Source organism: Vanellus vanellus (genome assembly GCF_965231255.1).
Source record: "Vanellus vanellus genome assembly, chromosome: 2".
NCBI lineage: Eukaryota > Metazoa > Chordata > Aves > Charadriiformes > Charadriidae > Vanellus > Vanellus vanellus.
Window position 1 is genome coordinate 89437885 of NC_138906.1, and position 19174 is coordinate 89457058.

A 19174-nucleotide genomic window follows, 5' to 3' on the forward strand; every position below is an offset into this window, starting at 1 on the left:
GGTGGGGGCTGACCTCTTCTCCCTGGTGACAAGTGATAGGAGGAGAGGAAATGGGTTCAGGTTATGTCAGGGAAGGTTTAGATTGAGTATTAGGAAACATTTTTTCACTGAAAGGGTTATTAAACATTGGAATAGACTTCCTAGGGAGGTGGTGGATTCGCCGTCCCTGGAGGTGTTTAAAAAAAGGGTAGATGTGGTACTTAGGGACATGGTTTAGAAGTGGTTTTTGTCAGGGTAGGTTAATGGTTGGACTTGATGATCTTAAAGGTCCCTTTCAACCTCAGCAATTCTATGATTCTATGATTCTAAGATTTGAACCTTTTGTAGAGATATCCAACTAAATCACTGAAGTCATGTTCAAATACAGGTAATTTATCCTGCCCTTTAGTCCTGTGCCAAAATATATGCTTATAACATATCTTAAAGGTGCAGCCACCCTACGGAATGTTACACAAGAACTGGACTTTTAAAAAACACATTATTGACAGATGCATACAACACTTTTTAAACTAATATTCTACTGTAAGACCAGTGCATTAATAAAATGGATTTGGGAGCTGCACATAAGACTACTCTTATTTAAAATAGTAACATACATTTTTTTTATTATTAAATCTCATAACAACCACCCCACTTTTGCTTGTAAGTCAGATGATATATTAGACAGACCTTTGTGTGACATAAAAAAAACCCCTCCCCCCCTATTATAGAACAGTAATGACCAAACACCCCTAATTCTGTGATGACTTGCTTCTAACTTAGAACTCTAAAAGGAAAGTGTTAAACTGGGCACCAAACAAAACAAATCAGGATTATTAAGAACTCACAACCTCCCTGTACAAGTGTGAATAAGTGTCAAATGAGTAGGGTAATGGTGAAATGTTTAATTCTGTATCCTTGTACTTTTAACAAAAATGTCACAAGAATCAGATCTCCCAAATTTTAGAAGTCTAAGTCATCTTTTTTTTTCTTTTTCAATAGCACTTTGATACAACACCAATGCTTCCAAAGAATTGTCAATTATGCAAAACTGGGCTGACTTTTACATCTAAAACATCCTAAGATGAAATGAATTACAGCTTTATACCAGCTTGAATTCTGAGTCACAAAATGAGCTCAAAAACACAATCAATCAGAGCTGTCTTCAGTAATCATTAACAAAAGCTTTTTTTTTTTAAAGAAAAGCCAAACCCCTCACCTAGGTAAAATAAATATTAAAATCAATAGCTGAAAAATATATTTTGCAGTAATTTATACATTACCTGTAATACTAGCTATAGGAAGCTTTCAAAGTAATAAGTAATAGATTACTTTCAAAGTAATAAGTAGTAGATGAATTAGGTTTTGTCCTCCAGATTTTGAGTAAAAGCACTTTAGTTCAAGCCTAGTGTCGTTTACGATTTTAATCTTTTTACATATTAAAGACAGAATTCTTTCTGTCTTCATCTAAATTTAGTTCTAGAAGTTGTGACATTAGAGCAAATCTAGTTTAATCATACTGGTAGTTTTACATGTAAATTAATGCATGTACTCATACAGAATTACAGCATTAGAGACTCATTAACAAAACCAATGATGGGCATTCCCCCCAGAATATGGGATCCCTAATGACCTATAATTTGGATTTTAAATGAGAATAAATTACCATGCCAACAGTTCTTTGAACACAGGTTGTTTTTCGAACATGTCTTCACTAAGCAGAATATAACTGGAAGTGAATTAATCATTTAAGTGCAGAAAATGCATTGAAATAAAACTTGCATGACTGCTCCTTTAAATTTTAATTTATTAGGACAGTCTACTTGGAAAGAAATTGTTAGAATGACAATTGGTTTTAAATCTCTCTTTACATTTACATGAAGAAGAAGAAAAGTTATACTTGCCTACCAATAAATCAGATATCCCATTTACTTGGAAACCTTAGCATATCATGAAGATAGTTACACTCAGAAGTATGTATCATGGACACATCAAAATGGCACACAACAGCCAAATGTGATACCATGTACTATAAAATAAAATGGTAAAAAAGCAACATGAAACATGATCTTTAAATTTCAATATGATATTACAGGAGACTCAAGCACAGTGGCTATTTTTTTGTGTGTGTTTTGTTCCCGTATTCTCTTGCTGCCTTTTATCATCACAATATGTGTAATAAGACAAAATCTGGTTGAATTGTTGAAGCTGATTGAATGAAGAACATGAAGTAGTTAAACATGCATGAAGCATATGGAAAGTGAAAAATCACTGTTCATGCAGTCAGCAAAAGAACGCCAAACAGAGCCCAGATCCTCATTAAGAACCAGAGTTAATAATTGCCCATAGAAGACCCTCTTTTGATCAACTGCTGGAGGAAATGTAATACTGTAGCAATTAAAGAAATAGCTATTGCAGGAACAATGACCATGAAGCGTAAGATTCAGCAATAATTAGCCATTTTGTCTGAAAACCTTCTATTTGCCTTCCACTGGATGTTCCACTGTTTTCTATTTGTCTTCCATTGTTTCCATTGGATGAGTGTTTGGAATTTGGGTATAACTTACAGGCGCTAGGGCAAAAGCTTTCCAGTCTTATCTGTCTACAGCTGTCATTAATCCATTTAGAAGGGACACTTGGAGACAGATACTATTTTTGAACAGTTCTGCACCAGCCGTCTAGCTCCATGGGTGGCTTGCACAGAAACGGATTGGGATACTTTGTATTGTCAGATTAAATATGCCTTTTAATCCTCCTCCCTGCAACACCCCACCCCTACCCTGGCCAGTTCCATTTTGTTTAGTGGGAATTAATCATATTCTGAAGTTGAAACAGCGTGTTACATTAGTATTGTAAATTTACATCAGGAATATGCTTTTGAAGTGGAAGTCCTAATTGTCCCCACTTACCACGCTTTGATTTATACCACAGAGTAACTGCAGACTACACAAACTGTATTCCTTCCAGATGAAAATAAATTGAAAAATGTGCCCCAGGAGCCCACATAATGTTCTTCAGTGAGTTATGAACATTCAGTCCTGAGTGTGAGACCAGGGCACATCTGGAATTAACACGCTTTCCTCCCATCCCCACTCAAACATGTACGGTGCAAACTCACAAACACTGAGTCCTCTATCAGTCTTTTCACATCTGCATTCTACTATGCTGTTCTACATGCTAATGTACCATAGTCACAGTGACATAAATACCTTGCTGAAAAGCAATCCTGGATCTAAAGGGTCAGACTTCATTATGCATTTTCTTTAGAAGTCAATATATTATACATCATGAATTTTAGAACTTTACAAGCACCACTGAAAAAAGGAGGTACCTCTCATATAAACAACTAACTACACTTAACGTGAACAGACTTGTGCAACTCAGTGAAATGACTACATATATACAAATACTTTTACAAATGTGCTAAATATAAAGTATGTAAAATGATGTGCATGCACTGAAAAAAAACCCAACCAATGCCTGTGATGGCAAGGGGAATTTCAATATATCAGCTAAAGTTTCCCTTACAAAATTTTCTTCTTCATATAGTTCTTCATAATTGTAGGAAGAAATTTTGGCTATTGACATTGAAACATTAACTTTGAAGAGATTAAAAATAAATCCTTAAAAAAAATTGGCCAAATATTTTGGGTTTGACTTGGGAGATGAGATAGGGCAGGAAATGTTTTAGTTAATGTACATTAGCATCCCAAATCCAGACCACACTTGGAGAGACATAAAGAAAGATAATTCCTTGGGGAACAGTTTTCCAATGCTATTGCTAGAATTTACCTGATATCTAGAAAGCTGGCCATATCTGTGACTACGCTTCTACATCTTCATTTTTTTTTGGTTCATGACATAATTACTTGCTGCCTACCACACAATGATAAACCGTTCTAATATTTTATGTCTTGAGTGCACCACCTCGCAAGCTCTATTTCCTTCTTTACTGGCCTGCACAGACCCTTGGTCTTGTCTTACCTGCTTGATAACATCAGAAAACTTGGAAAATGTTGGTATATGATTCTTACTGGCATTCTTTCTGTTTGAGTTAATATTCTTAAGTAATTTACAATATGGTGAGAAGCCAAGGTTGGCAGTTTTGAAATCCAAAAGTGATGGAGCGATAAAGAAATTATCCAATGATGTTCATGCAATTATATTAATTATGAAAACAAAGAATAATAATGACTATGTTACAAATAATGTTGTCTTCATTGACCAACGTAGTGTTTGCCACTATAAAGGAGACAAACTTTTGTACTTCTCACCTTGTCTTTTTGAACACAGTATGAAATAAATCTATACTTCTTTCCATTTAAATTAACTATCAATGCATTTTAAGTCTTTTTTAAGCTTGCACAGTCACCTAGAGGTACCAAACTTATTTGCCTCAGAAGGGTATAAAATCCTGATGTCCATACACATAACTTCCATTTTTAAATCAATTTACACAGGGCATTTGAAAGAGTGGTTTCTTTGAGAAAAGCAACTTACACAGAAGCTAATAAACTAGCCTCTGAATATTCACACCCTGACTTATGATGCTAAAAAAAAAGTGGTAGGATACTTCCATCCATGTTTATACAAGGTTCTTATGTCAATTTCTGTGGCAGAGTTTGCTCCTGATTATCAAGCATTCCAGTTAGCACCAGATCCCAAGAAAAGACATGGAGCAATTCTAATATGTTCTTTACAGTGGTGTTATATACAAATTAGAAAAGAAATATTCATTAATAAGGCCTAGAAGAACTGACATGTGTAAACTTCATTTTGCAGCTGGGTTCTCCTAGGGGCAACAAGAAGCCTGGCTGAAATGAAATGCAACATCATCAATGGCTGGTAACAGTATTGTCTGTGCCCTGCAGGTGTTATTACCGTATGACAGGTTGTCAACATATTAGGGATTATATCAGTGGTCTGAAAAATGTGGCAGTGGAAAACAGTCAATGGGCTCCAAACCCTGAGCATCGTACTAAGATCAAACAGCAGTCCTTGTATGCAGGTAAAGTTCAGAAGATAATGTGTCATTGAATCCACGGGACAAAAAATAGGCTTTAATCAAAAAAATATATATGAATAAAAGTACATTTACAAGACATGCTATAAAATTTTCACATCATTACAAAAGATAACTCTATCTTTGTTCAATTTCTGTATACTTCTGAAAGAAAATTCACCTGACATGCTCCTTTTGGAAGTGGGCTAAGAAGAAGAAACTTGGAGAAGGAAAGTATGACAAAGGAAACAGGAAAGATATTGCATTCCAAAGAAAGTGAAATGAAGGACAAAGATGTGATCATTTAAAGACATACCTCTTGGAACAGCCTGTATGAGAATTTAAATATGTTGTTTCTGAAATAGATATATAAGACTTCATTATGTAGATATTGGTAGGGGAAACCAAGCACTAACTACAAGGTCTTAACCAAATTGTTCCTGATTTCTGACTGTGTTTAACTCCTAAAAGCCCTGGAAATCTTTATAGCAACATGCCAATGATTAATTTATTACCCACCGATTACCCACAAATTTTGCTGTGCATGATAGTAATTTTTTTCAGCTGCATTTTTCAGTTCTAAGAATCTTTTCTCTTTGACTGCATTTTTAGAATAATAGCACATGAGCTCTTCAAATCAAGGCTTTATCTTCCCTTTAAATGATCTCTAACCACCCTAAAATATTTAAGCTTCTTTATGGGGACAGAGTTTGACCTTTTAAGCACTATTCTTTAGTTTCCTAATGCTGGGATTTTAGTTGCAGATAATAATCTTCCACAACCCTTTTTCCTTTTGTGTGTTTTGTAATTGTATCTATCAGTGATTTGATTTGTGACGATATAACATACTGTACTACTTAAATCTGTCATTTCATGTCTGTACTCTGTAGTACACTTAGCTGCTTCTGTTATCAAGCAAAGAGAAGCTTGAAACATTTCTTTTCTTGTAAACTTCAAGAAGTTTTATTTGTCATTGAAATAAATTCTTATGCAAAAGTCTTGGAAACTGAAGAAAAGGTGCATTTTCTTCAAAAGAAATGAGCAGTTTGGCAGCACTATCACTGCAAAACTTCTGCTCTAAAGTAAGAATATTCCTCTAACTCTGCTAGACACATCAGAAGTCTTAGCCAAAATGAAATGACTTCCACTTTGATTTATTTTAATTTTTACATTTATATCTTTTTCACTTCTCAGTATAACTACGTGCTTTCAATGAAATATGCCTATGGATAAGTATTCACCCATGTTTCCTTGTTTACATTTCTTTTCCTGGTATTGCATTTTTTAGACCAATTACATCCTCATAATAGTTTGTCTCTTTCTTATTTTTAGAGAATGTCCTCTAATTTATGATATCCTTAATTTGACATTTTATTTTCATATATTTTTTCTCTCTCTTTTTCACACCCTTTCACATTTACACTAATTATTCATTGTTTTCATTAACAGGAAAAGCCTTATCAGATCCCTAAAAGTTTGTATTTCAGTGCAAATATGACCCAATAATGCTAAACATTCTTCCATATCTATATTTGCTTCTCAAATAATTAAAATGTAACCATGCAGCTTTACAAAACTTCCTGTCCTCAGAAGAAAAAACAAGAAACAGGAAATTATGACAATTAAACTGTTTTTTGCTAGAAAAGACATTAAAAATATCAAAAAAGTTTCTTGCTCCACAATTCTTTGAACTCCTAATCATGCCTTCTTTAACTAAGTCACTTATTAAAAGTATTCATGACTAAAGAACCATAAAGAACCTGTTCCAATTCATGGTTTGATGACTAGTCCTGACTTATTTCAATGCAGATAAAAATATGCATTCTAATACAAATACCAAGGGAAAGCCAATACCTCTGCTCTGAATCTCACCAGAGACGATTTCTCAGCTATGGTTACATTCTTCAAAGATGCGTAGGCTTGAAAGATCACAAAACAGCTGTTGTTGCTGGAGGGAATGAAAAATAATTTCACCATAATTATGCAAAAAAACATTATAGGAAAAAGGAAGCAGCATTGTTGTCTTTAGAATTACATACTGGAAAGAAATTGAAAATAATAAGGCATAAATTTTCCAGAATGGGCAAGAGCACCAAATGCAAGTTCAATGCACAGGAAAGAACCTGCACAGTGCAGTCAAGAATGCTGTAAGTCACCTGTTCTGTCTTGTGGTTATTACGTGTTGGACTAGGCTATACTGTAAACACTAAGACAATCACATCCCCTGCCCTCCCTACCCCTAACACACACAGGTGGAGAACTGGATCATTGCATGCCAGTTATTCCAGTGCAGCCTTGAGACTGAAGTCAGCTATGGCATATTTATCATCATGTATTCTCCCAGATATAATTAAGTTAAAATGGATTAAAGAATCAGTAAATAAATCTGTTAACATGAAGAAGAGTCCCACGAAGTGTAAAATTTGACACAAATGACATTTCAGCTTCTGCATTCTTCATTTTTTTGCTTTCTTCCCTTTATCAAGGTTTTACAATATTTCAATAGCTTTGTCTTTTAGTGGGAGCAAGGTGGGGCTTTTTTGGGGTGGGCATGTATTGCATTTGTTTTTTCTCTAATGTGTCACATGAACTCTATAAAGATGGTAGAGCTATAAATATGGCCATTTAGAATGCAAGTGCACAGGTAGGTAGACAGTGATTACCAAAATCTTTCCAATTACAGTAATTATGTTTCAGTTTTTGTGTTTCTGTTACTTCTCTGGCAATTCAATGGAAAAGGCACGAAACCATCATACTAAGTTTTCACAGATGATAACTGTTAGAACACAGAACCAGCCACTATTTCACCTTTTGCCCTTTGTAAACTGATTAAATACCATCATAACCTGGAGATTATCTGCACTGGGTTTGACTGTGGATTTCTGAAATCAGTCACAGAACTGTAATCATATTTTGTGGTGCTCTAAACTTGTCAGATTCAGTGTTTGTTCTATTTGCTATACAATTATGTCATGTTTCTTTTTGTCTTGAAATTTTACAAGACAATTTTGATCTTCTTTCTTTTCTAAGGAAGAATTTACATTTCAAAGGCCTTAAAATACTTAATATAAAGTGGATAAATTGAGCTGAGCAGACACTCTGACAGATGATTTTGTGAACTAGCAGTATACAAATTCATATGCAGCTGCAGGAAGGCAGTGCACCATTCCTCTTTTTTAACAGAATGCGTTTTGGGTGCGAATTTGCTGTTGTACTTGTTCCAGTTTATGAATTCAAATACAAACCCTCCCAACAAAGTTTCTCTTTCTAAAGGATGTTTTCCACTGAATATGAGTCTGTCTTAACTAGTGACTTGATTTACTCGCATCTCCTCTGGGAGAAAGTTCTGCTCCAAAAAATGTTCCAATATAAAAAAAAAAATCCACCTTCAAAGCTCCTCAAACTGATGTCCTAAATGAGATCTAGAGTGTTCAAATAAGTAAAAGAAGCAATATCAAGAAAAGATTTCAGTGACTCTTTTCCACCAGAAATTTAACAAGGCACTCACTTCTTGATTGTGGTAACAGTACATCATCCAGAGAATGGAACAATACCAAATGAGTCGTCACTAAAATGCAACTCTGAACTTTCAGTTGTTGTGGTTTGGCCTCAGCCAGCAACAAAGACCCACGCAGCCGCTCACTCGATTCCCACAGCCGTGGGAAAAATCGGCAGAAAAGGGCAAAACTCGTGGGTCGAAAGGGTGTAATTTAAGAGAAGAGACAAAGGGAAGAAGAAAGAAAAACAATAACACCGACGAAGGAGTATAAGAACGCGATTACAGTACCGCCGCGCACCAACCGGACCCGCACCGCCGCAGGTCGACCCCGAGTGGCGACTGATTCCCGCTCCCCGGCTAGCGCCTCTTATAGCGGAGCATGGGTCACGTGGGATGGAATATCTGCCTCCCCTGCCGGCTCCTTGGGGAAATTAACCCCATCCTTGCCGGAACCAGGATACAGTACAATAAGATAGAATATAAAAAAGCAGCTAGAATGCAACCTGAAAATAATAATTAAAAAATGTGTAAACATCTCCAAAGTCTTTTCTGTAGTACTTATATTTATTTTTTTCCTACTGATACAGAAAGCATCCACATAACATATCTTCCAAGTTGTTTTTTTTTTTTCTTTCTTTCTTTCTTTCTTCATAAATGACCACATCTTCAAAAGCAGAAACTTTATAATGTTTTTTTATATCTGATAGTATCTTCTTGAGTGGCAGAATGACTGAAGTTTATCTCACGAAAGGACAGGTTATGTCATTTCTTTAGCTGTACTTTAGTTTTTCTCCTCTGTGATTAGCAATTCAACACTCATTATTTGTTCTTGTTATCATAGAATCATAGAATGGTTTAGGTTGGAAGGGACCTTGAAGAGCATCGAGTTTCAACCCCCCTGCCATAGGAAGGAACACCTCCCACTAGACCAGGTTGTCCAAGACCACGTCCAGCCTGGCCTTGAACACCTCCAGGGATGGGGCCTCAACAACCTCTCTGGGCAACCTGTTCCAGTGCCTTACCACCCTCAAAGTGAAAAATTTCTTCCTATCTGATTACATCATATAATTTACTACATCAGCTATTTAAACTAAGACAAAAATGGGATCAGATAACAGAAACTGAATTCTGAGCTCAGGAATTCCTCCTTTGACAGCTGATCCAACTTATTAATGTTCTCACGTACCGTACTCGTGTCTCTTAGTACAAACAAACCTGCAAAAAATTGAGCTGAATTGTAAACTAGTTGGTATGTAATTACTGTGGTGCACAAGAATCAACAAAGTCTATGTTACAAGAGATCAATTCCTATTCCTTCCAATTAGTTGGGTTTTTTCAAATAAAAGCAAGCTACATTTTTGCTGCTTGGCAAAGCAGTGAGATGTTGAGCTGTCTTCAGGATTAAGTGACATAAAACCTTATTAACTTCTATCTGTCTGTGTTGTTTTAATGCTCTCTTTGATTGCTGCAATACCGTACTTAATTAAAATTTTCACACTACCAAAAGTAATGAAACAAGTGAAGTATCAGCTATTTTTTTCTCAAAAAAATAAAATAACTTCTAAAAATGGAGGCTTGCAGTAAGCACAAGCTTTTATTTTAATGTTATTTTACACATGTAAAAAAAGTGCCAGGATGCTGAGCTCACCTGGCAACATAAAACCCATCATGCATATAAAGTAAAATGGCATGGAAAAGCCTGAGTCACCAGACTTTGTATTCTTCTTGTGAGTGGTAACTGCTCAAGATAGTTAAGCCAACCTCTTATTTCAGCTGTTCCATTATTTTCTTGTAGCTAAGGCAAACACACTTGAGCGACCATATTGCCACATCTACTTCTTCCTTTCACGGATTTGGACTTTCTATTCTATTCTTTGACCTTTTTCTTCTACTCAGGTATGCCTTCACACAATACTGATTTCTCTGCTCAAATTTCCACTCATTTTTATCTGCTAAGAGAGACGTTCATTTGCTCTGCTAACTTGCTAAGTCCAGAATATCAATCTTGCTTTATGCAACAGCTATCAGCAAGTGTAATTTTTTTTTTTTTTAAATTATATAGCTATCTGGCTACTATAAGAAGTTTTTTGTTTTGGTTTGATGAATAGTTTCACTATTAGCCAAACTTTACTTGATTACTTATATGTTTGCATGAGCTTTATAAATAATTTTGAACTTGCTCTAGAGAAAAATACATGATGACTGGTAAATTATGTGCTGCCAGACACAGGTTCTGAATATTTTACTCCAGTGATTTTTATTTAGGTTCTTTCTTGTAGGAGAGCTACCCGTTCCCTAGGAACTAAATGAAGACGACCTAAAACATTTAGTATGAGCAGAAGTAGCCAAACAGAATTTGATTATTTTTGTATCCTGAACTAGATATTTAGTAATTACTCTCACTGATGTATGTTAAAAACAAAACCAAAAAAACCCAAAACCCCCCAATGTTTTTGAAGATATGCTTTCAGTCTTCTTTCTGATGCAGATGTTCCTTAAGATTCCAAGAAAGTTACTACAGGTTTTAGCATTGCACAGATTGACTACAATCTAATGAAGATAGCACTAATTAGGCTTCTTTTAAACTTTTATTCATTTATAATTAAACCTTGCAACATTAAATGCTCTATCCTTACCAGAATGACGCTTTCACTGTGAATGAATGTTGGTGCTTTAAATTTTTGTGACGAGGTTTTTGAAAGGTCTTTTTGCTTAACTGCTTTAATTCTGGAAAAAATAAAGGCATAAGTACTACAGGAAAATCTTCAACTGAAAGATAAGAAAGCCAAGCAGAAGTAAATTGTGGAGAATTTTGCACTTTACCTTCTCTAAAAGAAAAGTGACTATCACACATAATTTCAAATAGAAAGGGTGATTTTGGGGTCTCAATATTTTTGACAATAAAGGAGAAAAAAATGAGCTAATTATGATTATTTAAGAGATAAAATGCTTGTTCCAAATCAGCATCAGTTCCTCTGTAGTCACAATATGGTTTCATAAACAATTAGGAAAATAGCTAATAGTTTGGGAGCTTTTTTGGCAGTTGAAATTAAAACAATGCGGAGGCATGCATAAAAACAAATTGTCTCCTGACCCATTGTCCAAGACAAAGATGTACAGAAAGGCAGATTGCTCTGAGTAAAAATTTGAAACCGTTCTTTCATTGTACAGAAAGCTGTTAAGGCAACTAGCCTTATGCTAGTCTTTCTTTTATTATGCTAGCCCTAAAATCATTTTGGTATGGAACTAATGTCCAATGTTTAGTTAAACATAGAGATATCATTTTCTTAGCTTTTTTTATACTATTAGAATTGTGGTTAGAAAATTTTAAAGAAATATTCTTTCAATCAGAATAGAAACCTAGATACTGGGACAAAATATTTCAGCTTCTCATTCTTATCAGTGTTTTTTTTTTCCCCTGACATTTTGTAGTTTTGGACGAAGGGAAAGTGTCATACTGATTTAACAAGTTACACTTACTGCTTGTATTCAAATATAGAATACCATATTAGAAACACAGAATTTTTAGTTTTAGGCAAAAATGTTTCACCTGATTTACTTCTAACCACGCTCTTCTCTCAAGATGAGATATGATGCACAATTAATTACAGAACGACAGCAGAACAGCTAAACATCTAAACCCCTAAATATACTACATTAGAAATATGTTCCCAATATTTTTTTTTTTTTGTACTCTTTTTCATTTAGGAGTACAACCAATAATTGGCTTCTAAATCTTCTCTTCAAGACACATTTTGACATAAAGATATATCCTTATATAAAGAGATGTCCTGAGAACATGAACAATGCTTTTCTGGTTCTTCTTGTGTTTAGAGGAAATTGGATGTCACCCTTTAAGTAATGTAAAATAATCCACTTGCTCCAGTATCCCAGTTCACATACTTCTGATCCTTATTCAATTGCCTGACTCTAATTTTCATGTAGGTTCTGTTCTGACAAACCTATATGCGGCACACAATTTAGTCTCTCACATATGTTTTCATAAGCTTCAGTACAGTTTTGGAATTCTAATGCTCTTCAGTCCTTCACAGCACAAACCGCCTCTTTCATATCAGGTACCTTGTAGTTTATTACTGTTTGTGGGCTAACCAACAAGAGGTTACATGATCAGCTGAAATGCATCGTAATACACACTACTACCTATTCTCTTTGCTTTCTTCTTGTCTCAGCACTCTTGGTCAAAAGAAATTTTATAACTTTTTTAAAAATTTATTTTAAAATTCACTCACTCTCATCATTGGATCTTTTTCAACAGTAGATCTGAATAAATCCTCCTTGTCTTAAAAAATTATTTTAAAGATTAATACTATATTTTCTTGTCTGTTCTTGTCACCATCTCTCTCTCCCTTCCTCCTTTCATCATTTGGTAACTTTCATCTATATCAACGTACAAGAGCACAGAAGCAATGTGCAATTTTTAGGTACCCCAAGCCACATATGTCCAAATTAAGTGGAAATACATGAAACAGGTCCATTTTCAGAAATCAATGATCAAATACACTTGGAAGGTAGGTCTTCTTAAAGAAAATCAACTAAGAGTCCAAATAGTGACATAGTCTGAGTCAATAGTTACCTTCAAAAACCTTGTATAGCTACATTATTATATAGCTTATATTGATTTAAGAAATGCAATTCACTCATTGATGACAGACCAGAACATGTTATTTTCTGATCATATTTTAGAACCAAACAGGGTTTTTCATTATGAAAACCTTTTTTCCTCCAGGCTATCTAATAAGAGGTGGACCTTGTTAACACAATTTATTTTAAAAAAAGACTGTCAGGAGACAATGTCGTGTGCAAAAACTGTGCCAGAACAGGAAAAATACCTTTGTAATTGTTTTTAGTGCCAGCTGTTCTACATATGAAGATCACCAGCTAATGAAGAAGCAATTACTCATGCATTTTTTGACACTTTCACTGATTTTAAGCTGTAATATTCAATATTTCTCCTTATGGAATTTGAAGACTGTTTCATTGCATATTCTCCTAATAGTAATTACACTTTTAATACCAAATGAGAAATACTTTTAATAGTTTTCTTCAGTATCCATGTTGTGGTTTGAGACTGGGTTGACAATGTGGAGACTAAGTAGGTTGTTCATACTGATTAGTTCCATGAATTGCTTTCGAAATGTTTACATTCATTGTAAATTCTATGCTTCATCCCTAAGGCCCAGACAATAGGGTTAATACTATAAACTGAATGTATACCTCTCACAAACTCCACCCCTTCTTTTGAGAGCCAGATTACTGGAGTTAATGCTATATTTATTACAATTTCATCCCTATATATAATTTCTGAGGCTTGGTTACTTGTAATGTGTTTATTCACTTGACTGCCATTAAGACTTGGTTGTGTTTGGTGAGTGGTTGTACTTCTTCTGCACAGATGGGTCTACCTCAGTGTTTCCATCTGTGTTTTTTCCACTGTTTTGTCTACTCCCACAACACACTGGCTACTGTCCAGTAATGTAATATATAACATAACATAACATAAATTAATATAACATAACATATTGGATATAATCTGTGCGCCACTTTTTCCATTTAGCCACTTCTAGTAGTAAGTGCATAGTTCTGGCTTCTGCATACTGACTGAGTTCTCCTGATTCACTAAATCATGGTTCATATAACCAGGCATCCTTTCCATTTGGTTCAAGAACAATAGGGTGCACCAGGCCTTGGTGTCTGTAGGGGCTTCATGCTTCCACCCAAACTATCCAATAATTACTGTTGTTCCCCTCCTCCTAGTTGGAGGTGGAACAGAATAATCACAGGGAGTCACTGATCTGTTGGTGGTATTGATTCCTTGATGGAGAGGTTCACCTCCAGCCTCCTTGGGCGGCTGAGTCCACTTTCCACTACTCCTTGATCTGTTCCTAGGTGTCAACTGCTAATTTGGCAGTCAAACATTCATGCCACTTTTCCATTCATTCCTTTTGAATACCTCATGAGACACCTCCAAAGTGTCTGATCAGGTCAAGTTTTTGGCCATCTTTAGTTGGCCATTGCATTGTTGGGTGCTTTGAATTTTTGGGGTCCTTTGTTGGGTTGCATTGTATATTGGCCTCCCTTTGTCATCTGATAAGGCTTCAATCATTTGGCAGATCGCTTGAATGAACCCTTCTACTATCAGTCCAGTGGCTTGGGCACTTTAAAGACAGGCTCCTAACCATCAGTGTTTTTTTCACTAATTTCCTTCATGTTTATTCTATAACTAATTGACAGTCTTCACTGGAATCAAAGATGAGGCCGTATAATACTTCTACTCTTCTTTCTCTCCACAGACCCATATCCCCTTTGGAGTCCTGCCAGTGACTCTGGTCCTGCTGTGTTTGTGGTCTTGTCTTTTTAGGTACCGGGCCCTGGGTCCCAACATCTGTGTATCCCACAGATTTCACCCACGTTAAATTAATCCCTCTATGGCAGCATGCCCTGTCATGTCATGTCATGTCATGTCATGTCATGCAGCATGCCCTGTCATGTCATGCTCCTAACTGCTGTTCTTCACTCTTGGTTATACCCATCCCTGTGAATCTGCCGTTCTAGTAGTTCAACAGTCACATGATCACTTCTTCCCTCATGAATTTTTTGTGCTCTGCCTAGGTGGGTGGTGACATACTGCAGCTGGTGGGGCTCTGCAGCTGCCACCTGATTCTCCTGTTCTGCTCCCCAACTACACAGACGGGCTGGTTCCTTGTGTAGACCTACATAGCCCAATCCTTGTCTTGCCCTTCTCTAATGGCAGTGACGTGGGCTTTTTCCTTTTGCAGGGTGAGCGAGGCCTCCTCATCCTTGGAGGAGAAAGGAAACTAGATGTCCCCATGGGTGTACTCCAGGTCCCAAAAAGGAGCATTTGCTACAGTGACTTCAGACATTGGGATTGCAGCCCTTTTCACTCAGCAGTGCAGCTGTTGCATTTTTCAGCAAGCCCGCTCCATTGCTGGTCTCAGCATTTTTCTGCACTTAGACCAGTACGAGGAAAAGGTAGGATAAAAGCTTTACAACTGACAGAATTGAAAAAGGAAATAGGAGTTTTGCAATAGGCTTCACCTTTTCCTAATAGTTGCAGAAGCATTTCTTTATGAAAATGACATTCACGGGACTCTCTTTTCTTTCATCAAAATATTTATGTGTGGAAATGTGCAGTACTGAAGCAGTGGTCCTTACTGTTGGGAACATGCTGGTTAATGAAAACAGTTCCTTTTAAATCTCTGGATGATGCTAGTATCATAGTCCTGCACAGCATAAACATACACAGTTTAAGAATTATTATAATCATCGGTTTAGTGTTAAAAGAAGCAAATGTGTTCTCTCACAGCCAGTCTTGTATCACTCTTATCTGAGCCGTACAATAGGCACATTGTGAGGTTTTTTTCAATGATGAAGCATGTCAACTCTGTCAAGGGGAAACTTGCATGGGGCTATCTTAAGGCAGATGCCTCTGGAGTGCTGCTTTGCCTTTTCTCAGCTAGTAATTGCATAAACTGCTTTGGAAGAAAATGCCTCTGAGTAGAGACATAATACATAATCAGCTCAAATAATTACAACAAAAATGCTAACTTGCTGTTTTCACAACATGGATAATAGGCTTGCTTAAGGGCATGGAATGCAAAATCAGTTTTGCATGTCTTCTTGTATTTCAGAATCATTAAAATGTGCTACAGCCTCTGCTGCTGACTGGAGTGACAACTGGCACACTGGGAATTCAGCTCTTTCAAAGTGTGGCGGAGCTATCAGCGAGAGAGTAATGTGGATAATTTTCATAGTTACTATCTCCGTTGAAATATTTCAGTTTTAAATTCAGGAGGCAGAACACAACAGCACAATATTGAAATTTAGAGATTTGGAGAAATGAAACAGGAAAGATATATGCTATCACTGGTTAATATTATGTTGAACTTTAACATATGAAATCAAGAGGTTTCCATTTTAAAGCATCAGAAGAATATTTTGTAACAGAATCCATACCATTTAAGTTGTATTGCACATACTGTAAGTTCTTCTATACTCCTAATAGTTTCCAAACAAACTATTCTTAAGGCTTGTGCTGGTTTTAGCTGGGGTAGAGTTAATTTTCTTCATAGTAGCAAGTATGGGGCTGTGTTTTGGATTTATGCTGAAAACAGCATTGATAATAAAGGGATGTTTTAGTTATTGCTGAGCAGTTCTTACACAACATCAAGGCCCTTTCTGCTTCTCACACCAGTCCACCAGCAAGTAGGCTGGGGGTACACAAGAAGATGGGGTGGGGGACAGCCAGGACAGCTGACCCCAACTGACCAAAGGGATATTCCATACCATACGAGACCATGCTTAGCAATAAAATCTGAGGGAAGAAGAAGGAAGGGAGGACATTCATATTTATGTCGTTTGTCTTCCTAAGCCCTGCTTTCCTGGTAATGGCTGAACACCTGGCTGCCGATGGGAAACTGTGAATGAATTCCTTGTTGTTTTGCTTTGCTGGCATCTGCAGCTTTTGCTGTACCTATTAATCTGTCTTTATCTCAACACACGAGTTTTCTCATTTTTACCCTTCCAATTCTCCCCCATCCCACTGAGATGGGGAGTGAGCAAGCAGCTGTGTGGTGCACAGTTGCTGGCTGGGGTTAACCAGGACAACACTAGACTTCTACATCCATAATGTGTAAATCTACCTTCAAAGAACTTAGGTACTTTGTACTCCAAAATATTTTTATTTTCTTAAATCATCACAAAACCTCTTTGTACTGAAAAAATTCTGATTTTTTTCTTTTCATTACCAGTAACTGCATCTTTTCTATGAGTAATTTAGAAGCTCTTCAATACACTGAATCTGGCTGTTTGTAAATATTCAATAGAAACAACTCCAAAATGCCAAATATCTTCATATACATATAAATATTGATGTATATGCATATGCATAGCCATACATATCGCTGCCTGAGCATCTACGGCAAAAGCTATTTACAGTGTGTTTTCAGTTTCCTGTCCTTATTAACAGTTTATCAAGGTGCTCCCATGCTATTGCTGATAGCTGACTGAACATTAATTAGCATATGCTGAGGCTCAGATTATTCCAGTTAAAGATCAGTAAAATAGTCCAGTTTCAGTTCAGTTTCTTCTCAATGCATATGTTCCTTCTTCCCCACCCAAAAAGAAATACTCACATTCCCAGACCCGCTTTCTTTTCTCCCAGCCACTAGATAATTCTTTTGCTCTGTTATAGCAGCTCTCTAGCTCACTCCTCTGCTCCCTTAGTTTCCAGGGAAACTAAGGCAAAACCATTGATGCGCTCTTCTTTCCTTTCACCATTTATCTCTTTTATTTTTTTTCCTTAGCATATAAAACACAGTAAATTAGTTAAATAAAATATGAAGAGGTGTATGCTACCTTAATATGACTAAGAGGGTCGTACTGTCCTGGGCTTCCACTGGCATCGTGTAACACAGGAAAGTGTGATTTAGTAATCCAGAACGAAAGCTAATGTCCCCTTTGTTCAAAGATCCCTTCTTTTGAACCGCTGTCCTGAATATCAACGCGTCTCATGGGGCAGGAGGAAATGCAGACCACCTTCAGCAGAGTAACAACACACTCTTCATACATTGCAGCTAAGCTTATTTACTGCAGTAGCTGCATGCGAGCAATACACAAGTGTCCAAAATAGTCATCTGTCTGTAAGCCATTTTTGTCCTCAACATACATATTTTTTTTCAGCAGGGTGCAAACTTTTTAACTTCTGCAAATTCATGTAGTTCTATTTACTTAAATAGCTTAATGCCTCTAAACCAGTTGAGGGACTGACCCGAAGAAATTAGCTCAAATATTTCTCTACCTGTTACATTGAACTGAAAGTATGCACTTTCTGTCCTGTAAACTCCTGCAAATTTCTTTACTTGGTGAGATTTGCCACTGGAAAAAGTTACCTGTGCTCAGAAAATCAGATGGTATTGCACTATGTATGATGTAAAAAGGTCATCTTGTTCTTGCTTGGTACTTTAATATAAAACTTACTCTACGCTAAGTAGGGATAGCCACTTGTCTAGATTACAATAGGCAAGACTGGAGTAAAGGGGCCCTAAACCAGACATACAGTTGTACTATGTGCAGAAAACCATAAAATTCAAACGCTTGTTGATACACTTCCTTTACATTTCCAGTGACAGTAGCTCAAAACTGGACAGTCACTGGAAATCTCCCAGTGCCCAGCTTTGTAGATATATTTCAATGGCAAGATACCCTCTCTCCAAGAAAAAATAGGACTCTGCAAAGCTGATATTTGCTGTATTTTCTGTTAACAATTAAGAAGATGCAGACAAGACAGGAATAATTTTTCAGTCTGCACTGCTAGAGTTATGTAATTCAATTTAAATTTGAGGTTAAAAAGAAAAAGGGACTAGGAAATTAAAACTTTTAAAAGTCACACCCAAGACATTACTTATGGGATTTACCATATTTATGTATTTTGAATATTTTATTACATATGAGAAATGCAGTCAGGCCAAGAACCACATTTGGATAAACAAGGTCAAGTATTGATGCATTTTGTACACAAACATAACATAATTCTAATTCACCATGGCCTCACTGTAGTGCTATAACTTTTGGAAAATTATTTAGTTACTAGTACAGTTAATTTAATCTAATGATGCAGGTAAGGTACATTGCAGTGAAGAGTTCGACAGATTTGT